Raw genomic sequence first — 26,586 nt, 5'->3', positions numbered from 1 at the left:
CAGACTATCCTACACAAACACACGCTACTCACACACAAACTGTACACACTTTTCTAATCTGATGCTTTCTACCTCTTCTGTGCAGTAAGAGGCTCACACACACACACACACACACACACACACACACACACACACACACACACACACACACACACACACACACACACACACACACACACACACACACACACACACACACACACACACACAGACCTCAGTTCCACATCAAACACACACACACACAACGGGCAGAACAAAGGGACATCAAAGAACCATCAGCAGAGCTGGTCAGATCCTTTTATCCAGTCGTGAGTCTAAAAATGTTCTCCGGAAAACAAACACTGCGCTCAGAGCAGCCGTCCAGCACAAACACATACTGCACTGAGCTTTTACACAGCTCTGAGATCAGTTCAGTCAAATCACTGAATAACTTTAAAGTCCTGTGTGCCAGTGAAAAGAGAGTGAAGTGAAAGACCGAGACACTGTAAACATCCCTAAATCTGTGTGTGGGCAGGTTTTGTTTTCCCTCTTTAAAAAAAAAAAAATGTCTTTCTGGATTTCTAAAATGTCCCCTGAGGAACAGAAAAACCTGACAAAACCTCATTGTGGGAAGCAGAAAAAAGGCACATAACTGAACAGTATAAAAACAAAACAAAATGCAAAACCTTACAACACAAACAACAAAAACAGACCTAAAACAAAACAGAAAACAAAACAAATTCATACAAAACAAAACACACACACAAAACAACAACATACAAAGCAAAACAAAACAAAAAAGCATACAAAGCAAACAAAAAACTAAAGAAACACAACAAAATCATACCAAAATAGAAAATAAAGCAAAACACACAACAACAAAATCATACAAAGCTAACAAAAACAAAATAGAAATAAAAAGCAACGCAAAACAAACAACAAACAACAAAACAAATTCATACAAACAAAAAAAACATACAAAGCAAACAAAAACAAACAACAAAAACCAAACTGAAAACTAAGAAAAGCAAAGCAAAAACAAAAACAAAAAAAACAAATTAATACAAAACAAACTAACAAAAAAATCATGCAAAGCAAACAAAAACAAAACAAACACAACAAAGCCACACCAAAAGAGAAAACAAAGCAAAACACACAACAACAAAATAATACAAAATAGAAAACAAAGCAAAGCAACGCAAAACAAAAACAAACAACAAAAACAAAATCGAAAACAAAGCACCCATACAAATTCATTCAAAACAAACAAACAAACAAACAAAAAATCATACAAAGCAAAACCAAACCAGAAAACTAAGCAAAACAAACAACAAAACAAAATTGCACAAAGCAAACAAAAACTAAATAAATAAATAAAACACAAAATAATATGTATGTGTGATTATGCTAGTGCTGTAAATGTTGCGAGTACGTGTCAGGAAGGCACGGGAAGCAGAGCAGATCTAACACACAGAAGCGGCGACACTCATGTGTGTGTTTGTGTGTAACTGTAGGGTCAGTCAGGCACGCAAGAACACAATCACACCTCATGAGACCTGCCAAGCTGTACTACAAGCAGAGAAACACGGTCTTGAACACAACATACACAACAACACGATGATTGATACATACGTTTCCCAGAGTCCCACTCTACAGTTCGCAGGATGAATTTAAGAGCAGTGGCACATGCACTGGACTTCTGAAACTCAGACTTCTGAGGAATCAGCCAATCACAGCACAATACACTGCCTCATACCACACTTGTGCATCTCAACAACACTCTATTTCATCTCATATTTTTTGTACCGTTGTTTATTTTCTCTTTTGAATTTTAAAAGGCAGAGTGAATGACTCAATTCAAATATAAAAGCCCATGCCATAATAGCAGCAAGCTTTTAATACAAGAGTGTGTGCAGTTATCATACAGTATGTGCTCATATAAGATTGTGTGTGTCTGTGTGTAGTGCTCCTCTTAGACTAATTCTAGCCCAATATGGCAAGAACTGGCTATAGTCTGCCTATAAAACACACACACACACACACACACACACACACACACACACACACACACACACACACACACACACACACACACACACACACACACACACACACACACACACTTCCCCTACAGGATCAGGTAGCTATAACCCGGAAAATAATGGCCCATTTTGGCAGGACAGATTGTGTAATTATATCACAGTCTGGAAGAAACGAGAGAGCGGGAGAGAGGGAGAAGTGTGGCCTGAAAGATGAAAAGATTTCTACGATTCCTCCGCTTTCATTCTTATACGAGTGCTCTCTGTTCTACTTTAGAAGTGTGCACTTTGCAAACGTTTACACGGACGGTATGCAGATTTTCTGTGTGCATGATACACTACAGATCCCTCAGACGGTCCTCGGTCGTTTCTGACCGAAATATTTTCTGTTTTGAATTTTTTTAAATCACAGCTTCATCGGAATGTTACGAAACATGGTGACTTTTATGGCATTATGTATGTGAACACACAAAAAAATTGAGGTCATGATCCGAGTACAATCTACAAATCGGACACAATCCTAAAAAAAAATACACCGCAGGAAAGGGGGGAAACTCTACAACATCAAGAGTGCAAAACAGACACACCCACCCACACCCACACACACCCACAAACAAACTTTTATACACATACACACCAATAAATTCAGATTACAAAAAATATGTTTTGAATTTTAAATCACAGCTTCATCGGAATGTTACGAAACATGGTGACTTTTATGGCATTATGTATGTGAACACACAAAAAAATTGAGGTCATGATCCGAGCATGCTAAGTGGTCATAAACAAAATAGTCACACTTGTGGTCTTTGGTCAAAAATGACCCCCATAGGAAATGAATGGGAAATTGACAAAAACACAAAAATCCACCCCAATTATTTTTTTATTTTTTATTTTTTTAAGTACATAGCAGTAAAGGGGTGACACTCTAAAACATCTAGAGAATTTTTTTTTTTTTATATATATATTAAAAATATATATATATTTATATTTATATTAAACATCATTATATCACTAAGCCATGATGACATATTAGGTGGATTGTGTGATTTCCACTCTAGGGTCATTCTTCTAGGCTTTCTAACACAATGTTTAGGTTTGACTAATCATAATGCAAAAACTAACACTTTAAATCACTATTTCTAAAAAAAAATATATATCTAAAACTTGATAAGAAATAGTTTTTGAGATTGTTTAAATATATATTCAAATCCACAAAAAAAAAAAAAGAAAGAAGTAAATGTGTCCATTAAACAGCTGGGGAAGTCACATGCCTCTCCATAGAGTGCTGTTTATGCCATCTAGTGGTTACAACATGGTTCTACGCTTTCTCTCCATACTCTCACCAGATGGCGCTAATCTGCTTCAACCATTTTTTTTTTGAAGGCCTAGACTCTATATTAAACTAAAATACTGCATAAAAAAAAAAAAAGTGTATTATTTTCAATGGCAAAAATAGACCATAAATATTGCATAAATATTAATAAATTCAATCAAATTCTCTCAAAATACAAAATTAAAAAGAAAAAATATTATAGAACAAAAATAAATTGCATTGGTTTTACTGGGATGGAGGAAATTGAATTTTTAGGTGTCCGGTCACTTCTGACCGGGAAGGCCCAGGAGGTGACTCCGAAACGAAGACCGTCAGAGGGATATTATTCCAAATATAGAGCAAAACAGCAGCACACACTCGTGTGGGACACTGCCTTACAATTCAGGCCTTGTCCACACTAATACATTTTCGTTTGAAAACATCTTTTTCTCTCAGTTTTGCCCTTCCGTCCACACCGAGACAACGTTTTTATGAATGAAAGCGAATCTTTTTTTGTGTTTGAGACCAAACATATGGTGACTGAGTGACCTGGACGCATCAGTGAATGCTGAGATATTTTGATATAAAATTATCCGGTCAGAAGAATTGCGCGATAACTTTATTATTTATTATTTTCCGTCTGTATCGTCTCGGTGAGCTTTTGTGAGGTTTTACGCACGCGCAGTAAGGTGAATCGTGCGTAACGCCTGAAAACGCTAGTGTGGACGGAGAGCGTTTTTAAACGAAAACGTCATTTTCAAACGTATCCGGATTAATGTAGACGTGGCCTCAATGTGCGCAACTTTCAAAGGATTTACATTTCTTTATGTTTTTGAAAGAAGCCTCTTATGCTCACCAAAGCTGAATTTATTTTACAAAAATACAGTAACAGTAATTTGATAAAATATTACAATTTAAAATAACTCTTTTGTATTTTAAAATGTAATTTATTCCTGTGAAATTTTCAGCATCATTCCTCTAGTCTTCAGTGTCACATGACCCTTCAGAAATCATTCTGATATGATGATTTGCGGCTCAAGAAACGAAAACAGATGTGCTGCTTAATATTTTTGTGGAAACCGTGACAATGTTTTTCAGGATTCTCTGATGAATGGAAAGTTCAAAAGAACATGATTTATTTGAACAATTGAATGCATATTTGCTGAATAGAAGTACTTTTAAGCTGTAGTGTATTTGATTGGACTGCCAAAATTCAACGAGTTCATTACATCAGATCTCAAATTTCCCCCAAATGTATTGTTGAGTTGCTAACTAGAGGTCATGTGACAAAAGTTTCGCATGCTGCTAGATTTAAAGATTACAAACATGTATTGCTGCGTATTACAAACTACTTCAAATACTAGCTAGGATTCCATTTCAAACACAGATTTCCCTTTTAAAAAAGTAACATGTACAAACTATTCTCTCTTTATCCCACAAAGTGCCCACAGCCTTCCTACTGTCTCAGAATAAGCAAACAATGTGAGTCATGTTGCTGTGATATAAGCATACTGGAGCACAATGATGTTTCACATGAGATTACGCTCAGTTCACGGAAATCTAGCATGTTTTATTGGAACTGAAGAGAGACCGTAGCGCTTAGACTAAGTCCTCTTTTAACTGGGATAAGATTTGTTTTATCGCTCTGTATGAAACAAGAGCTGTGCTATCTGTGTGACATTCACAAGATTAAGAGGTGAAAGGGTTTATATTTAATACTCATAATTCACATTTTGGTGAATGTAACTAGTGGTAAAACGGTTGTGATCCTCTTTTTAGTTGTTGTCGTTCCAGCGATTTAATGCGCTAGATCTGAACTCTCACATGTCTGACCTGAAAGATTAACAGTGCGAGAACCAGGACAGATACAGAGGTGTTACACAAGAGCTCAGTAATCTTACCAGGTGCACACGCAGAAATCTCTCTCTCTCTCTGTGTGTGTGTGTGTGTGTGTGTGTGATTCAGCCACTGCCTACTCTATGACCCCTGCATGACACAAAGCTATGATCACATCCTGTTACCCATCATCCCTCTCTCCCTCACCCCTGTGCCCGAGGCCCACATTAACCACGGCAAATTGCCCAGCCATAATTACATCTCATTCTGCGCCGTGCCGTTATGCTCTGGGTCAGTTCATTGCTTAGATTTCACAATCACTCTCTCCTGGATGGCGAGAGAGCACTTCAAATGGCAATTTAAAGGTCTCGGGTTTTTAGCAGCCCATCAGAATAATTTGGCACACTTTTCCCCTCCTCGATTCCATATGTGCTTCTGTGAGTGTATAAAAAGCAGGATAAAACAAGTGTAATCTATCTATCTATCTATCTATCTATCTATCTATCTATCTATCTATCTATCTATCCATCCATCCATCCATCCATCCATCCATCCATCCATCCATCCATCCATCCATATTTTGAATCTTTCTCTTTTGCTCTCATTTTGTGGATTGATATTTAAAGATGTAAGTGTGAAACACAGGGAAACACAACACATACATGCATACATGTGCACAGGTGCCGTTTCCTCCACACATCTATTTGCTCGTCCGTAAATGATTTCAGCACTTCATCCATCCATCTGTCAATATTCACGGTTAAGAGAGAGAACAGAGGCATTGTGATGAAAAATAAATGATGTGACGAATGTAAGCGAAAGCATTAGAATTGAGGAAAACGACAAAAAGGGATGAAATCTGACCAAATCTCTAGCAAAGTCCGCCTCGAACAGCTCAGCACACTAATGGGAAGTGTGTTTGCGTGGCAGCTGTATGTTACTGGAGCTGTATTTTTAGCACTGCACATTAAAGAAGAATCTTTAATGAAAATGTTTTAAATTTTGCATTTAAATCAAAATGTAAATGCCGCAGAATAGAGAACAACATTGTAATGAAATACTAATAGGATGTTAGACCATATAATTCTGCAATTATCCAATACAAAAAACACCAACCATACCTTTTGAGACAAATTGAAAAATCTGATTTCATCACGACTCACAACATTTCTCAATAAAATGAGTGGTCACACTAATTGAAAACACATTACAAACACACAGCACCATTATTGGGCTAATCACAAGTTATTTCAAAACAGCTCTTGCTACATTACAAAACATTTTCCGTACCAATCAAGCAAGCTTAAAAGTTCACACTTAGCATAAAATGTTAATTGATTAACGGACACGGTAACCTTGCATTTAAAAATGTTTTCCACACACATGTTGCTAAACTCAGCCTATCAGCAACCCATTACGGTAGCACACACACCTATCTGCGCAATCTCTGATGAGGTTAGCATTTCCTGCAACAGGCATAGAAGATTACAGGCACTTTACTGAAGTTCCTTGCTACTTCATTAGCCTGCAGTCGAGACCCTTTATCGCTACTTAAATCTATTAAACAATTATGTTATCAGCAGGAGAGTAAAAGAATGGGTTTGTGGGAGATTTTTTGCCTGCGAGCACATACACTCATAAACGCCCACATACTCACAGACACTTGAAAGACTTATATTTAGTTCCTTGACAACAGAGCATATTCTGCTCATGCAGCCCTCTCTAAGTTACTTCCCCTGTCTCGCTTTTCTCACTCTTTCTTTCTCTCGCTATCATGCACCCCTGGGCTTCGAGTCAATATGAAGCTGTATGAACAGAACAGTCTGAGAAGAATTTGTTAAATAAATATTTAAAACTTAATTGGCACTGCGCACACACAAGACGAGACACAAAAAAGACCAACACACAGGGTCTGGGACGTGCCAGAAGACGCCAGGCCCTGCCATCACCCCTCGTTATACTCAGATGTGTGTAAGTGGTTAAGTAGCGACATTAGACTGTATTAAGATGACTGTTGTTACAGTAACTGGGACATTGAATCCAATCACATGTACCAGAGAAAAGAAGCAATGTTAGGTCCATACTAATGGGCTAATTCAGATAGGGCCAACACAGAGCCCATGGATAAAGCCATTTAGGGCCCATACTGGGGCTAATTCAGATAGGGCCGACGTGGGTGGGTGGATGGATGGATGGAAGGAAGCATTTATTTTGTACTGTTGAACACCACGGGTCTCTTCTCATCCAACACCAGTGTGCAGCATACACTTGGATGATGCGACGGCAGTTACAGTAAAATAACGCCACTGCGTTCACCACACACCAGCTATAGGTGGAGGGAGAGTGATCAAGTCAATCCAATGGACTGGGATTATTAGGAGGCCATGGTTGATAAGTTGCAAAGATGGAAATTTGGCCAGGACAGCAGGATTACATTCATACTCTTTACGAGAAGTGCCATGGGGATTTTAATGACCACAGAGAGCCAGGACCTTGGTTTAAATTAAAGTCTCATCTGAAGGACAGCACATATTTAAAGTATAGTGTCCTCATCACTATAATGGGGCGTTAGGACCAACACAGACCACAGGGTGAGCACCCCCTGCTGGCTTCATAGACATCTCTTCCAGCTGGAAGGTCTCTCTTCTCAGGAGGTCTCTCATCCAGGTACACCCAAGCTCGGCTCTTCTTAGCTTCAGTGTCCATGGAACTCATGTATGGCCCATACCTGGGCTTATTTAGATAGGGACGACATGGAACCAATTAATAAACCAATGCAGGGCCCATACCGGGGCTACTTCACATAGTGCCATCATGGAACCCATAGACAAACCAATGTAGGGCCCATACTGGGGCTAGTTCAGAAAGGCCCACCATGGAACCAATTAATAAACCAATGTAGGGCCCATACTGGGGCTACTTCACATAGTGCCACCATGGAACCCATAGACAAACCAATGTAGGACCCATACTGGGGCTACTTTAGATAGGGCCACCATGGAACCCATAGACAAACCAATGTAGGGCCCATACTGGGGCTACTTTAGATAGGGCCACCATGGAACCCATAGACAAACCAATGTAGGGCCCATACTGGGGCTACTTTAGATAGGGCCACCATGGAACCCATAGACAAACCAATGTAGGGCCCATACTGGGGCTACTTTAGATAGGGCCACCATGGAACCCATAGACAAACCAATGTAGGGCCCATACTGGGGCTACTTTAGATAGGGCCACCATGGAACCCCATAGACAAACCAATGTAGGGCCCATACTGGGGCTACTTCATATAGGGTCACCATGGAACCCATAGACAAACCAATGTAGGGCCCATACTGGGGCTACTTTAGATAGGGCCACCTGGCCCTATATGAAGTAGCCCCAGTATGGGCCCTACATTGGTTTGTCTATAGGTTCCATGGTACCCATAGACAAACCAATGTAGGGCCCATACTGGGGCTACTTTAGATAGGGCCACCATGGAACCCATAGACAAACCAATGTAGGGCCCATACTGGGGCTACTTTAGATAGGGCCACCATGGAACCTATAGACAAACCAATGTAGGGCCCATACTGGGGCTACTTTAGAAAGGGCCACCATGGAACCCATAGACAAACCAATGTAGGGCCCATACTGGGGCTACTTTAGAAAGGGCCACCATGGAACCCATAGACAAACCAATGTAGGGCCCATGCCAGGGCTACTTCACATAGGTCCACCATGGAACCCATAGACAAACCAATGTAGGGCCCATACTGGGGCTACTTCACATAGGTCCACCATGGAACCCATAGACAAACCAATGTAGGGCCCATACTGGGGCTACTTCACATAGGGCCACCATGGAACCCATTGACAAACCAATGTCCCATACTGGGACAAAACCATGTAGGGCCCATACTGGGGATAATTTAGATAGGGCCGACACGAAACCCATAGAGAAACCCATGTAGGGCCCATATCTCAAGCCCATATCGTGCTTACATTGGCCCCACCTTAACCAGTGACAAATTTGTTGAAAACGAATTATTCAAATTAATGAATCATGACTCAAAAATCATCAAAATTGCTAAATTAAAAAGCTAGACCTACGTAGTTTCAAAAACAACAACACTACCACCTCACTACAGAGAAATGTAGTTAAACTAACTGCCAAACACTGGAGACACATGAGAGGGATTAAGCCTCACGTGGCTGATCCATAATGCATTTCTGCAGGGACAGATTCACGGTAATCATCTAGAATGTCGCCACGGTGGCATTTCTGGAACAGTGTGTGGCCTTTTATTGACAAAGCTTAGTGTCTCCCACTGACAAATCATTAAGAATGAGTTAGGTGACAAAATCAATGACTCTCGCTCTCGCTCTCTGTCTATATTTTATCAGCAGGGATAGTGGATGAACGATTGATCGAAATGGTGGAATTAGGCTATTCCTGTCAACAGGTAAAGATAGACAAAAACATCAGAGAATTAAACAGACCACGTATAAATAATGAAAATAGCTTTTTTAAAGATACATTTTGTAAGAGCATTTCATTTATGCACTTGTGAATCTTCTGTAAATCTTTCTACAAAAAGTTACATTGCATGATAAATGATATCACACTGTGATATTTAACTCTTTCCGCATCAGCGCTTAAAAAAAAAGTTGATAGTCACCGCTAGCATTTTTGATAATTTTAACAAAATTTAAAGGCCCCCAGAATATTTTGAACATGCAATATATGAAAAGAAAGAACAGAGCCTCTGCGTTTAAACAAAAATATGTTGTATTCTAGCATCATGCATTCTTTTTTCTTCATTTCGAACAAAAAGCTGAGAAAATTGCATAAAACGTGCATAAGCAATGCGTTTATCAGTTGTTTCTGCTTCTTTTTCCCCCTAGGTTTTGATCCAGAGATTCTGTACTCTTTCAGAAGATGGACATTTCAAATGGTTACCGGTAAAGGCACTTACTTAAAGGGTTAAGTAACAATTACCCTCAAAAACCCCTTTCTGAGGTGGAAATGAGGGTCAGAGAGCAATCTACTTTATATAGATCTTCACCTGAATACGTAGGTTTGTTTCCCACTAAACCAGAATGTCCATGAAATAAAAAGGGCTATTGTTTCCACGTCCCTGTGGTTTTGAGGGAAGGTCACTTCTCTTACAGGGCTAAACATGACTTTTGATAAATTATGTAAAAGAAAACAATGACAAGAATAACAACAGCACAGCATTAAATCTTTTGATGGATGTCTTTACCAGGGTGTGCAACACGGTTCAAGTTCTTCCTGTCATTCAAGCGACTTCCTACCACTTCCCTTGTTTCTCTCTTTCTTCCTCCTCAGTTTCTTTACCTCGCCACCACCTTGGAGGACGGACACTTGACATAAATCCAGATATGCTCAAAAACCGGACCAACTCAACTCTCGACACAACTCCAAAGCACTTTGTGCACTGAATTCATCTGCAGATGTCTGTTTTCTCTTCTCTGTAAAACCTCCTGGCTTTTGGATTTTCATAACCTGTGTTTCAGAACAGCCCATAGGGCATCCGGCCAACCTCCCGCTTGCTTTCATAAACTATGAAAGAGATTATGAAATTTATATAACGGCCGCAGAGATCTGATGGGGATTATCATATGTGAGAACGCAGAGTGCAGTGTGCCATGCAATTTTATGAATTAAACCACAAAAACCCACCATTATGCCCATTATTCAGATTATTAACGCTCAATTAACTTCAGGGGATGTATTGTTTTAATAAAGAATCAATATTAACAGATGGTCTGATGTTTAATAATGCAGAAGGGGGAGGCTGGTTATGAGCAAACGGATGGAGTGATTTCTTTTTCTCTCTTTCTCTTCATCTCCCCTCTGCTTCAGAATAAGATAAAAACAAAATGATTACGCTAAGATCTGAATGAACAGATGGTTTGCCATTTTGAACAGCTTCCTTCAAACCAATCGGATTGGACGTTAAACACAGCCTTGTCAAAAAGATCCCTCCATTTTTCTGCAAAGGTTTGCATAGAGGAGAAACAAAGAGCCGAGCTTATCTCATTTAGACTAATGGCTGAATAATGGCTTTGGTCTAATACTAGAGGCGAAGATTTGTGCAGCCATCCGATCGAGAAACGCAAGCATCTTAAAAGACGGAATTAAAACAAATAGCCTGTATTTTCCCATCCATAACTGGTTGTTGTACAATTGAACCGCGACTGTGCCTCATACATGTAATTATGGTAATTAGGGTTTAGGCAACCATGTACACAAGCCCACATCTGTGTTGATCTTCAAGAGAAGATGTCAAGCTATATTAGCTGTGCTGAAATTACACACTGCGCAAGGGTTGCCGTGTAGTTCAGATAAGCAGGCTCGCATGGTGATTTCAAACCGACAGTGTCTCGATGCAAAAAAAATGAAGTGATTTCTGGGCAACTGCGCTGATTATTTCAATTAATAATGACCAAAAATTTTAAAATGGTTATTGGAGAACTATTTTCAACATGTTAGTGTCGAATTCAGTGTGTGAAGTGCGCCCAAAGCAATTCACAGGCCTCCTACTTTATGAGATATCAGGTCACCAACCTACGCAATGCTTATACATTTGGTTTTAAAATACAGATGGTTCTTCTCACTTTACGATTCACACTGATTCCCTTCTGAGGGCAACTTTGGTACGAGATTAGGTTTCTCACAGCCATCTGACTCAGATGTGCGCGTATGTGTGAAACAAACGAAGTGAGATGGATAAATACAGTAACAGGAGTGAGAAAAAAACAGATTAGTAATGCAGTAAATCGCTTGATAACTTTTCACCTGCCATCACTGAATTCTCTGCACTTCTTAAAAGGGTGGTAAAGTATGATTTCACTTTTCTAACTTCAGTTAGTGTAATGTTGCTGTTTGAGTATAAACAACATCTGCAAAGTTACAACGCTCAAAGTTCAAAGCAAAGGAAGATATTTGCTTTTAAAGAAAGGGGGTATAACAAACGGCTGGTAGGGACTACATGACATTCCTCCGGGGTTAGTGACATCACAAACCCTAAAATTTACATAAACCCCGCCCCCTGAACACGCAGTCCATGTTGAGAAGAGGAAGAGTTGTTGTATAAGAGTACATTTGTGAGTCAGCTCAAACTTTAGCATCTGTCTTTTCACATGCAATAGAAAGTCACTCTGTGTGCATCTCACAACAGTTCCTACATGAGTGATTTATAGATTACCATGACAGAATATGCTAATTGAAGATAGTTAACTCCACATCAGCAACATAAATTCATCATCTAACCTTTCAGAGACGTCCTGTTGCTTCTACATGTTGTCACTTCTTCTTGAGTCTCTCCATGTTTGTATTAGAGGATGGATACCCGACCCGAGCCCGACGGGACCCGCCGGTACCCGACGGGCCGGTCCGGGTTCGGACAGATATTTAGAAATGATGTTCGGGTTCGGGTCGGGCTCGGTCACATCAGAGCGATAAGGCATTGAACATTTTAAATTTAAAACAGCTTATGTAGGTAGCCGATGTGCCTGATGCTTTCACTTGATGCAAACGTTCGTTTTTGTGATTAAAATACATGTAAAATATTACCATTCGTCTTCCTGTGTGCGGACATTATGTAGCCGTGACAACGAAACGCGTGCATAATGTGCGCGCGGCAGGTGTTAAGAGCGCTTGTTGCTCCGCGCGCTGATGCGCTTTTTCCGATTGCCTTCCTACAGTTGCTTAATAAAAGCGGGCTTTCCACACAAACAAACGTACAATTGTCATTAGTATGAGAAAAAAATGGGATTTTAACTGTCGGGCTCGGGTCGGGCTCGGGTCGGGCTCGAACATAAATATCTTGATGCCTGTCGGGCTCGGGTCGGGTTCGGTTACTGCTCTGTCGGACGCGGGCCGGGCTCGGACTGAAAAAGTCGGCCCGATCCGCACTCTAGCTTGTATGACTCCGTTTTAACATTAAAGACAGAACAGTTTCTGTCATTTTAGTGTGTCTGCGTGAGGTAATCGCAGCTGCTAACACACATGAGCTCTTAAAGCCCCGCCCTCTGCAGCAGCTCATTTGCATTTAAAGGGCCAGGCACAAAACGGTTTTTGCAAACCCTCAAAAAGTTACAACTTTAACATGCTATAAAAAAAAAATCTGTGGGGTATTTTGTGCTTAAACTTCACACACACACTCTGTGGACATCAGAGATTTATTTTACATCGTGTGAAAATGGCATTTTACCACCCCTTTAAAAGAAGGAAGATTGGGCAGGACATACTGAAGGGCTCATCTTTTGTTATTGTTTTTGTTTTTAAACAGCCGATAAACTTGCTGCGCTTGTTGTGTTCTGTATTCCAGTTTGTGTTTCCACAGCATGAAGGTAAGATCTTACGGGTTTATGAATGAACCGCTCGTTTTAAAATCTTCCCAGTATACTGACATTTGTCAGGACATCCACTTCAAAGTAACATTGCAATGCTCATGATAACTTTCGTTAACTCTACTATAAGTAAATCCACTTCACCAGCTAATTACTATAGCGATGCTATAGAAATATCTACAAATAACTACAATATACAAATATCAAATCATTGGACTCTATTTGATTATATGCAAGTTGGAATTTGTGAAAGTACTTCAGTGCTAAATATACCTAGTCCCTTTCAAACAACCAACACAACCCCTCCAGCTCATCGCTATGATCATGGTCTGGATTCTGCAGAAGACTCAGAGCTTTGTTTGTGCCTAATTTTGTCACTTAGAAGTAGAGGAGGGTTTTGTGAGGAGGAGACGTTTTTCATGTTTATGAGAAAGTTGTTTACACTCGTCAGATTGGGCCCTGGAGGCTTTGAAGCTTGTCTCCCGATAGCCATTAGCACTGGCCGTTTCATTTCCCTTACGGTCAATGCCACCTCTACGGCCCTAGTATCCAGGCAACAGCACTAAGACACAACAAGGGTCATCAATGAGCGAGAGAAGTAGACCTCAGACGCCCCACAGCTGCCTTACAAGTCATTAGAGACTGTACTAGACAGGAGAGTATCAGTGCGGTTAGAAATACTCTAAGTGTGCGAGTGTCCGTTTGATGGTTCCTGTTTCGAAACTTTGTTGGAGTTTGACGGACAGGATGAAAGCTGTGCAGAGACGGAGAGACCACGACTCAATGGAGAAGAGTCTTTGATTGCTTACCTAACAAAGATGAGATGATTTCTTCTCCAGACACCAGTGGAGATGCACAAACCATATAGGTACACTGAGGAGAAATGACAACACAAAATTGAAAGTTAGCAACTGCATTAGCATACAGAATTAATATGATTGGCTAATGATCATGTTGTTTCGAAAGAATATTTTTGTCTGATTGAAGAAAGTCAAATATTGTGTTGATTATGGTTTCAACATGTCACTGTCCTTACAGTCGAACTGCCAAGCATCTCTTAAAAATAGATTCAGTTAAAACTGGATCTTACAATGCTAACCAATAACCAGTAATATAAATTGGGAACGATATATTACAACAACAAAAAAATCTTGTGAAAATGTTTCCTTAATAACAAGTAAATATGACATCCTCTTCAAACATTGCAATGCTCATGATAACTTTCGTTAACTCTAAAATAAGTAAATTTACTTCACCAGCTAATTACTCTTCGACTGCGATGCTATAGAAATATACAGTTACCGCAGAAACAGAAGTTCAAACACAGAATTGTAAAGTTGGCTGTGCGCTTGTTTCTCTGGAGCATAAGGTCTATATATCACAGAGCAGTGCATTCTCATTATAGAGGGAATCTGATTGAACAAAAATCTTTGTAGGATGAGTCATCAATATTTCTCCTCCATTTTCCCAGAACAGAAAGTCTGTCAGAGAAATTTGAGCCTGTCTGGGAAAGCTTAACTGTGTCAACTTTCAGCAGCGTAGCATACTGTGAATATATTTCTTTAATTACAAGTAATGGTTCCAAATTCAAAAACTTTTCTGAACAATTGTCTTGCTGATTGAGTCTGCTTCAAATTGCCAACCGGTTTGAGACATATATATTTATAAACATACATACATATACACAAACATATAAATGTTAAGTTATTTGTTCACAATATAGATATAACTACCTTGTTGGGTGGGTTACACTTAATTTTGATGGCCCACTTTAGACATTCTACTAACTATAAGTAACTTTTCAACTACATGTCAACTAACTCTCATTAGAGTATTAGTAGACTGTTAGGTTATGGTTAGGGGTTAGGGTTCGGGTTAGGAGAATAAGTTGACTTGTAGTTGCCAAGTTAATTATAGTCAGTAGAATATCTGTTAGGTGACCAACAAAATAAAGTGTATAGCTGATATTAAGAGAGTTAGTTGACATGTAGCTGCAAAGTTACTTATAGTTATAGAATGTCTAAAGTGATACAATTAGACAATATCTAATGAACCCATAGGGACACATTTTTATGGATAATCACCAATGACAACTATTTCAAATAAGTGTCTTAAGTTTAAAACATTATGGAGCCAGGCACATCATATGTCGAAGAAAAAAATGTATATGGTCGCAATGAATTAATAATTCGCTCCTACAACTAGTTTTTATTCATTCCCTCATTTTAGATCAATCATGGCCAATTGTCCATGAAGAGGCCACGATATCTTTTTTCCATGTCATATGCGGTGTAAAAAATGCTAAAGGATAATAAAATAAAATGGTAACACTTTACAATAAGGTTCCAATTGACCCTTCGCAGGGAGCTTGATTGACAGGTGATCTGACCAATCATACTTGACAATCCGCCATTTTGTCTGACAAAGCAGTCAGGAGAGTTAGTAGATTAACATGGGAGGATTTGAAGTTGAAAAACGGAGTGTACTGACGCCTTTCCACGGTTAAAACAATATTCCTTCTTAGAGATGATCGGTTCACGGACAGCTTTAACTGAGGCTCTACAGCGATCTGTCAGGCACGTTAAAGAGCCACAAAACGGTATTTATTGTTTAAATTTCTTTTTTTTTTAAAAGACCAAATTTGAAAGGTGAGACTTTGTTTAATATCAAAGGTATTAGGCCATCAGGCATGGTTTTGCTGCAGCTCAAACAGCACAGCATGGCACTTACAACATTCAGACCACCACTCTCATTAAATAAACATCTATTTGAGATCATCATGGAGGTTCCTGAGCAGTCTGATCTCATCTAGGGCACAAGGTGAAGTAAAACCACCATGTCAGATGACAGAAAGCTAACTAATGCTTGGAAAGTTAGAAGAGGTCTTGAGACTAAATCAACACATTCTGTATCCAGCCTACATTTCTATACACAAGGAGTCTGGAATCACATCATATGCATTTTAATAGGGATGCGGATACAAAACACATTCCACCAATGCATTAAGGATGAAACATACATTAGTAAATGAGTCTCAACAACAGCAGTAAAGCACACATGCTCGGCCCTGAACAGTGTGTGTGTGTGTGTGTGTGTGTGTACATGTGCGCAGTTCCCCCTGTGGCCCATTTTCCCACTCTTTTACTCGAGTATAAAGAGCAATGGCGCAATTTCTCTTATTTTTCAACCAAATAGATCAGAAGGGAGTCATCAAAGCCCCTCCACCGAGGATAAATCAAACAGGACACGCGGAGGAAAGGCAAGGACACGCACACGCTCAGATAGAGGCGGGCAAAGTCACACAAAGACAAGCACACGCACGCAAACTAGGAAGTGTTGTCGCAGTGGCTAGTTAATCCACACATCCAGGGGAAGCTGTGAAGCCACACACACACACATCTTCACCTCTCCAGCCCTTCTGTAGGATGGAGTTTAATGATGACAGAACAGGGAGAGAGGAAGCTTCTTTATGTGCAGAAGTAGGTCTTAGTGAACTCTGCATACGATGAGGTGACAGGCTTTCTTTAATTCTGTCGCTTTCGCTCTCTTCCTACACTCTCCTTCCATTTTTGTGTCACCACTCTCTCACAGAAAACTGAATATATGGTATAGTAAAGTTATCCATAGGTAATAGCAGGTGAAGTAAAACATTTTCACCCAGTTTGCCTAATATGAGAATTCAGTTATACAGTGTGCCGCCCACCCATAAATCGTGTCAGAAAGACATCCATTGGCATTCAGGAAACGTATATCAGTAACATATCGATATTAGATATTTACGCCTATCAGCATTGGTTGATAATGGATTATTATTATTTTTTACATCGTTTTTTTTTTACGTTTGCTGTTATCTAAAATTCACGTAATTAAAATGAATCTATAAAAACAACAATAAAAATAAAATAAACAATAATAGTGTCACAGAGCTGCCCTCTGTTCCCTGTGTTCCCCTTGTTAGATCTTTCTAGAAACACATGAACACATACTCGGGTTTTTAAAAAACTCTTTATTTACCATGATGTACCAGCGAAGGGAGAGATGGATTACACCCACACAAACATACATACACCTACAACTAGACTGTTGTGTCTCAGACTGGCCACCTGAACACTAACCCAGTGGACATTTAAGCTTTTCACAAACTGTTGACTATCACCTGGATCAGCATACATGGTGGCGGACATCTTGATTTGAGTAAAAGACAGGAATGGACTTTTGTCGTGCTTTTTGTACCTGTGCTGTGTTGCATCATGGGAGTGGGAGATATCAAGTATAGTGGGTAAGGGGTGGAATTGTTTTGATGAAGTTATTTATGTATAATTATTGTTGATTGATATAATTCTAATTCTACTTTCTATAATTATTGTTGAACTGAAGTTTGTGCTGTGTTATTTAAATTTGTGTGTTGAAGGAAATGGGGTTACTTGATCTTTAACACATGTTTATGGTCTTTAATACTTTCCCATGTTTTGATTGAGACATGGTTGTACCCATGTGTATAAATGCTCACATAAGGAAGTGGTCAGGGAGTCTATTACTGGTGGTAGTGAGTGCAGTATCTGCTGAGTACTCTGATTGAATTGTTATACCTGATCCAAGGTGATTGGTTTTGTATATTGAAGTTTTTTGAACCTGTGAGCACCTGTGAGCACATGTGAGCACCTTGCACTTTCCTGGCTTGGGAGAACCAAGAATAAACTTAAAACTGGCATTTAACGTCCTCCATGTGTTGATTTGAAGAACCCCAGATGGTATGCCGCCTAGATGCTCTTCGACAAATAGTTTAAAAACACTGTTAATTGTACAGTTGTAGTCAAATTTTGGCACCCCTGGTAAATATGATAAAACATGGCTGTATTGTTTATCCTTTTGATCTTTCGTTAAATTTTTTTATCTCTAACATTTCATTGGAGTAAAATAATACATTATAAAATAAATGTTTCATAAACAACGCAGTTTTATTATTTTTACAGGGCTTTGATTATATTTACCAGGGATAATTCTGTCGACAACTGTAATTTTTAGAAATTATAACTTTTTATGAGTTTTTAGACGTTAATTTACACGACAACAGTGTTTAGGGGGCCTGAAAATGCATACTTTTGAAAACGGTTTTCAAAGTGAACGTTTTTGAAAACAATACCGTTATTGTCTCAGTTTAATTGACAAAAAGCCGAATTTGTAAAAACGGTGATGTCATATGCATGTACAGTATATTACGTGTTCAGTCTATAGCGTAGTGTTTCTTTACAAAGTGACATCGTCATCTACTGGCCTGGCATCAATAATACAGCGTTTTTGTCCTGCGTGTGAACAAGGATCGTTTTAATGACGTCATCTGTACACAAAAAAACGCAAAAGAAAAACGTTTCCATTGAAGTACATTGCTGTTGTGTAAACGTAGCTTAAATATATTAATTTGGGTATATGTCTGTGGGATTTATTAGAATTTTTTGCCTGGAGAAAATCCACGAGCCCAATCATTTAGAAAAGTAATAACATATACTCAACCAGCCGCATAATTGAAAGGTATTGTTCGCTTCCGCATTATAATACAAATGACACAAAACATACAAAACAAAACAAAAGATTCAGATCTTTGATTATGACACACATTACACTGGTGATGGATTTCTGTAATAATGATGTAGCCAATGCATTTTTGAGTTTAATAGTGGGAGCTAATTGTGTGTTGAACATCTGTGCTGATTTGCAAGTAACAGACAAATGTCAGACCATCTGCTACCCAATAGACTAATGAGAATAAAACATCTCTCACACACACACATCAATTTTCAGCCACCCTATTGTGGGTTGCATTACAGCGATATGTTATACAACAGTCCCCAGATAGCCATTCAAACATCTTTATGCGCCCAATGCATCTTACAGAGCTATTTGATTTGTAGAGGGCGAATCAACCCTAGAGCTCCAACATCATTTTTTATCCACTTACGTGGCAAATAAGATCCGTGAAATATTACTTAACAGCTCTAAAATTCCGATCTTGGGCCAGTGTCCACTTTTCTGTCCATTAACACCAAAAATGGACTCGTATACCTGAAAGGAAAGCGGTACCCTTAGGAATCTCGACATCCAGAAATGTGCCTGTGGCGAACTCACTGAATCACACAAACTCATTGAATCACATTTACTGCCACGTTCCCTGTCTAACAGCGTCCGGCTGCATGCATAATGCATGAGGTGAGAGCAGCTAGCAGCCTTGAAAGCAAGCACAAACACAACGTGTGAAACAGACTCCATGATAACACCCCGAGTCAGGCTGCCAGGCGACAACGTACTAGCTCTTTTAATTCTCTCTACTTCTTGTGACTTCCTAAATGAGGATGATTCCACACCTTCATATGTGTGTGCTTACACCCAAATTTTAAATAAGCATAGTTTAAAAAAGAGAAAACAACAGTCTTTTAAGTGAGCCATTTTTGACTAATCGTGCAATGAGGAAAAAAAGATCCACAGGCCTTGAGACAGACGATGAAAATCCTGTCCTCATTTACTCACCCTCAAGTCACTCCAAAACCATTTGGTTTCCATTCTTCTGTGGAGCATTAAGCAAGAAGAACTGGAATATTCACTATTCATATATATATATATATATATATATATAGAAAAACATATAGATACTTATATAATTATATAGATAAAATACAAATAATTTAATAACACTGGTAAATTCTGTTGCTATTGTCAACTACAACAATAACCCTATTAACAATCATTTTCGTCAATTGAAATAAATCTAAAATAAAAATTTTGGATAATTTTGGAAGTACTAAAAGTTGGAAGTACTAAAAGTACTATAACTAAAATTGAAAAAACAAAACAAATATAAATATAAAATCTAATAAAAATGACAAAAACACGTAATGAAATCACTAAAACGTAAACTTAAATTGAAAATTAAAACATAAAAAAGCTCATTTTAAATATTAAAGGGATAGTTCACCCAAAAATGTAAATTATCCCATGATTTAATCACCCTGAAGCCATGCTATAGGTGTATATGACATTCTTCTTTCAGATGAACACAATCAGAGTTATATAAAAAAATGTTGGACCTTTATTAACCCCCCGGAGACGCGTGGATCACTTTAATCATGGATGGATGCACTTTGATGGACTTCCAAAAGCAAAAACCATTCACTCCCATTACAAAGCTGGGAAGAGCCAGGACATTATTTAATATAACTCCGATTGTATTCGTCTGAAAGAAGAATGTCATACTGTATAGACCTAGGAGGGCTTCAGGGTTAATTTTCATTTTTGGGTGAACTATCCCTTTAATACTATAATATAAATAATCCTAAAATGCTTTTAGTAAATGTCAAAATAAATATCCATTGTTCATACTGTACATTATAATGTTATATTCTGAAACGCACTTGAAAGAGTTTATATTCATTTTACTGTAAGTCATTTTTAATTTGTTCAGATAAAATATTGTAGAATTTTAATAGGCCATTCATTCGTTATCGGTTATCATCATTATCAGCTTATCTGTCTCTGTAATTTTGTATCACTGGATCCGTCATAGTCATGCTGCTCTTTCCATGTGATGAAAGTGGAAAGTGAACAGGTATTTTTGAGCTAAAAAAAGGGGGGGGGGGGGTGCAAAAAGGGAGATAAATACTGTAGAGAAGCTGTCAATCGAAGCAGGCAATCTCTGTTTCCCTGCTGGGATAACAGAGCATTTGATGGTCCTGTTGGCTGGATCAGTGCCACTCAGTGGTGCGAGAACAGTGCATCCCCTCAAAGGGACGTTTCGGGTTCAATACAACTTAAGATCCATCCACAGCATTGCGGCATGTTGTTGATTCCTACAGAAAATTATTTAGATGTCCTTTATAAACATGTTTATATCTCATAATTCTGACTTTATTTTAGAGCTGCACCATTACTCGTTTAAAAAACACCCACAATCATATTCCTAAATGACAATGATTCGGCTAAACTAAACTTCTACTAAACCTTTGACAAGTACAATTACAGCGAACACTCAGATCTGCATTTGCGCTGCCATTGATCCAGAGAGAGCTTTTATCATGTACAAGTATGAAACGGCTTCAAACACAGTCTTTTCAAACACACAGTATCATTATTTCTGTGTTAACGTAATTCAAATGATCATAGAAGTACTTGGATAAAAGTTAAAAGTCATTGAGTAATGAAACAAGTGAAGTATTTGAGTGAGTCATTGAATCATTCACTCAAATCAGATTTTTTTTTTCAATAATTAATTATAATTAATATAAAAATGTTTTTAAATAGACTGCAGCAGTTCATGTTTTGTCAGAACCTCTAGTAAATTACATGATATTTTGTAAGTTGTCAATTCAGAATCGTGTGAGAATCGGGATCTCTATTTTAAAATACATAAATTGTGATTCTCAATTTATTAAACGGGCAGCCCTAATTTATTTGATCAGAATTGTAAGATAAACTTGCAATAGAGATGTCAGATAAAGTCGTAATTATCCTTTTTATTTTTTTATTCCGTGGCAGAAATACTTCTCCATACTTGTCTGTAAACTTGTTAAATACTTATACCGAACCCATATATGACTGAACATACACGGCCAATTCAATTAAAAATCACTGTCTTTTATATGGTTTTCTTTTTCTTTTTTCTTTATTTCTGCCTTGGCAACTTTTGTGAAAAAGAGCCAAAAATGCGTTTCAAAATCAGACAATTATTTTTACCCAGCGCCACTGAAGAGAAACCATGTAAGTCTGAACCTCCCTCTGTAAACCCACTGAATAGAAAAATGGTTCCCAAATTGCCAGAACAATGCCTCAGTAAGGGCCAGGCTCGGATGAAAGCCTCATTATAAATTCTGGACATGTGCTTCAAGTAATACACCTTCCACATGCCCAGAGCAAGTGGATCCATTTAGAAAAGTAACAGTAGGGAAGCACAGCGGTTTCTACTGGTTACAGAAACTCTGTGTATGTGTGTGAGTGTGTGAAACATGGAGCAGAAAAAGCCTTAAAAGGACTTTCAGGGTTGAGGGAATCAGTTTTCTGTGGATTAGATGTTGCCATGTACCGTTGCTCTGGATTATTTCTCATGCCCACCGTCTGGAGCACAACTATACTAATGACATTAACAACACCACTGTCCCTCATGGATAAAGACGCACACCTCTCGGAGTATTATTCCTGGAGTGGTTCACCTGCTCACAAAAACAAGCCGCGTAACGCTCTGGGGAAAGTCCTCACCACACCTTAGCGTGACTACGGTTCTGTCAGACTCACTTACTCTGATATTTCACCACAACACACTAATTCAAATCAGTGATCTCGTGGTGTCCCCACGGGGGATTAAAACAGGAATATGTGATCATGGCTAAACCTACAGGTCCTTCTGAAAATAAGTCTCAGAAGCAGGTGTGGTTCACAGATACATTCCTTAAACTCAACACACCCAGAGCCGGTGTGATTTTAAAGCTGCATGCAAAACCAACAGTGTCAGGGAGTAACTAGCTAACAGCAGCAACACTACATTTATCACTTAACTGTTTTTAAACTTGCGTAGCAACATTTTTTTAAACAACCATTTTAAATGGCTACATGTACTGTTATTGATGAATAGTCCTCTCATATGTGGCATTGGAAAGTTTGATTCATTCAAGTGAAGCGGTTCATAAAAAATCAGGACTCACTGGATAAAATAACTATGCTGCATTTAGGTTTCTTTTTAACCCTCGCTATTGGCGGAAATGTACGGCTTTCTGTGTTTTCACTGTTATACGGTAGGGGGCGCTATGACATATCTTCTGAAAGAGTATAGAATCTCCTGACCAAAAGACATGCGAAGAAGAAGCAGAAACAAGCGATTGCATGTGTAGGCAGATGCAAATGCAAAATAACGCGATCATCAACTTTTTAAACAGCATATAAATCAAAACTGTCAAATGCTAGTGAATGAAATGTCCAGGACGAGTTATAGGACTGTGTAAGCATTAGGGGTGTTGATGGACTCAATCTACTCCGTCTGTGTTTTGATCATCTTTCTGAACCCGATCTGAATGTAGTCTGTGACAAAAAAAGTGATTTTCTCAGATTGTTGCTCCAAATGTTTTTTGTTTTTTTTTAATGAAACTTGCCCACATTTTCTTTCTTTTGATATATTGCATATTCAGATGTTCATACACCAAATATTCTGGGGGCTGGCAACTTTTTTAAAATAGTTAATAGCTAACTGTTGCTCATTACAATGTTTTCTACCAATAAATGATGGTGTGTATTTATTTATTCATTTTAGTATGAAATACCTGTGAAAGTTTGATGTGCCAGAAAAATATGGACAAAAATACAAATTCAATCATCAGATACTTTAAAATATTATTAATATTAATATTTGTAAAAAAAAAAATTACTCTTTTTTTTTCTTATTATTTTAAATTAACAGCAGCTTGGATATTGACAATCAAATTTTGACATAGATTATTATATTGTTCATAATAAATAATAAAACCAATGCATTTTTATTTTTAAACTCATTGTGTTTATTGAACATTGTGTTGACTTTTTCTGAAATATGCTAAACTGACACATACATGAAGGCAAGATGGGATGAATTTGGGCAAATGTAGAAATGTAATAAAAGGACACAATTTAAAGACTGAACTCTAAAACTGTGCGCTGGTCTACGTGAGCTGTCAACCCAAATGAAACAATTAAACGGTCTGTTCTGTGGGTTTAATGAGTTTGTTTACACTCATCTCTGAGCAGAATATCAGAGCCAAAGGCTACACCAAGAACATTTAACAAATATTGTCTCTCGTGACATAAAACACACACACACACACACACACACACACACACACACACACACACACACACACACACACACACACACACACACACACACACACACACACACACACACACACACACACACACACACACACACACACACACACACACACACACACACACACATCCTCCATTCCTCCAGCTCCCATCCATCTCAATTTTCCGCTCCCTTTTTTCTCTCCTCGTATTAGGTGTTTGCAAACCCTCAGGAAAATGCGATGTCAAGTTACATTCAGCATTAAATGAGCGAAATAAATAAACAAATAAATTCAAAGACACCAAAGTGAAGCAAACTGACACGAAATTAATGATTTTTCCCTGTCTCCTTCGAGAGACGTGAGCGGAGTGCGAATGATTTCTGAAGACATAAGATGGAAGCAAGAAAAATTCTTGTCTTCATAAAGTGGCATTTCACCTCAGAGAAGGAAACAGAAACCGAACAACAGAAACAGAGTTCCTCTCCACACAAAGCACTTCCTTCAGGAGACCTGAGAAGCAAAAACCCAACAGGAAGCTGAAGAGGTCTCATTAACCCTCTTCCAAACTATTGAAGATACTTAATTACACCCACACCTAATTACATTTACTTGATTACACACAATCACTATTACAAGCATAATGAACAGCATGTCTAAACACAGAAGAGACTACAAAGAAAAAGCGGAGGAGGGAAAGGTAGTGCATTCAGTAGATTTAAGCTCTCACAAATGAATTGAGATGAACGGATATCAATTACTTTCCCTCGTTTCATTTCAAACACATTTGACATTCCTTCCACAAAAGAAAAAAGGGAGTATTCATACTCTTTCTTTGCAGTTAAAACATAACTGCACCACATAAACACTATAGTAGTCCATACTACTCGTAACCAAAACAAATGACGAGACACAACTCTGTTCAGTCATGCTTTGCTGATGTGTTACCAGAGTGAAATATGACTGGTCAGAGGCGCACGCTGACCCAGAAATCCAAGGTCAGTGCTAAGCAGCGCCGCACACAATGAGTGGTTGAGTTGGAAGTGGTGCCAACACTACATTTTAGTTTTATTTCTCTTTCTTCCTCTCTCTCAGATGTCAATTACATTAGAAATCTGATGTGCAAATGCAATAAACTTGTTTTTCATTATAAAGCGCCTTGTCTTCCCCTGCTCTTCTCCTGATAATAAAGCGCCCGGCTCTACCCTCAACATTTCCGTTTGATTCAACTCGTGCCCCACCCGTCTGTCGCTCTCTAATAAAGCTCGTGTCTCAGAGGAATAGAAGGTAATGAATACAGCTCTGCTACAGTGGCCTGCAGGGCACCAGCCCTGACTCAGCAGAAAGACCTGATCCTTTTTTCTCTAGAAAGCTCGCTTGTATTTAAAAGCGATGACAGACTTTCACCTCGACGTACAAGGTGTGTAATAAATTCAAAATCTACGCGTCAGGTTTTCCAGCCGGAAATTATTGCCCCTGATTTTTGTCAAGGTATGCTTTCTCTGAACTGATGGCCTTGACACAATGGTTATTATTTACAGTAATAGAGTGGCATTGTGGGAAGGTTTTTGCCTTCTGGGTGAATAGTGGATTTGTTGGTTGAGAGATAAGCAGGGAAGCTTCGGTTATTAAATCAGTTCATGCTGAACTGCTCTTCCATTATTTTCTTCCCAGTGATTCTCGTCTCTTATATTAAACTCTGGATCCATGGCCATGAGTGAATTTGCTTAAATCTGAAATATACTCTACACAACGCAAACGCTTTTAGCTACTTAAGCACGGTTGCGTAATTTCACTGTTCAAGCCTCTAATATAGTTATTTAAGTTTAATTTAAAAAGTTTTTTTGCTCTATATACACTACCGTTCAAAAGTTTGGGGTTGGTAAGGTATGCTTACCACATGCACAGTACTATTGTGAAGTTATTCCAATTTGGATATATTTTAATATGTAATTATGTAATTTACACCCTTCAAAGCTGAATTCATTCATCATTACTCCAGTCTTCAGAGTCACATGATCCTTCAGAAATCATTCTGATATGATGATTTGATGCTTAAGAAACATTTCTCATTATTATTATTATGTTAAAAACAGCTTAATATTTTACATCTTGTATGATTTTTTAATGAATACAGTTCTGTTCCATTGTAAAGACAAACAAACAAACGAAAAACAGACATTTCTCAAAGTATCTTCTCAAAGTCGTACAGGTTTGGAACGACATTAGGCTGAAT

The 26,586-nt window shown here is 38.5% G+C and overlaps 1 protein-coding gene across 6 annotated transcripts in view; it reads right to left on the bottom strand.

Annotated features, from left to right (window-relative positions):
* Positions 1-26,586, bottom strand: part of sulf2b (sulfatase 2b) — a 165,273-nt gene that overhangs the window by 92,792 nt on the left and 45,895 nt on the right. For 4 of the 6 annotated variants that reach the window (XM_079587986.1, XM_079587992.1, XM_079587990.1 and 1 more), the window contains one exon: positions 14,346-14,409. The gene's annotated coding sequence lies outside the window, so the exon portion shown is untranslated. Of the gene's footprint in view, positions 1-10,421; positions 10,655-14,345; positions 14,410-26,586 lie in introns of those variants that run through there. The other 2 variants (XM_079587994.1, XM_079587989.1) reach the window with 2 other exon arrangements.

This window comes from Phoxinus phoxinus (genome assembly GCF_949152265.1).
Source record: "Phoxinus phoxinus genome assembly, chromosome: 18".
Lineage (NCBI taxonomy): Eukaryota > Metazoa > Chordata > Actinopteri > Cypriniformes > Leuciscidae > Phoxinus > Phoxinus phoxinus.
The sequence above is the reverse complement of the archived record's forward strand: the minus strand, read 5'-3'. Positions and strand labels throughout refer to the sequence as shown.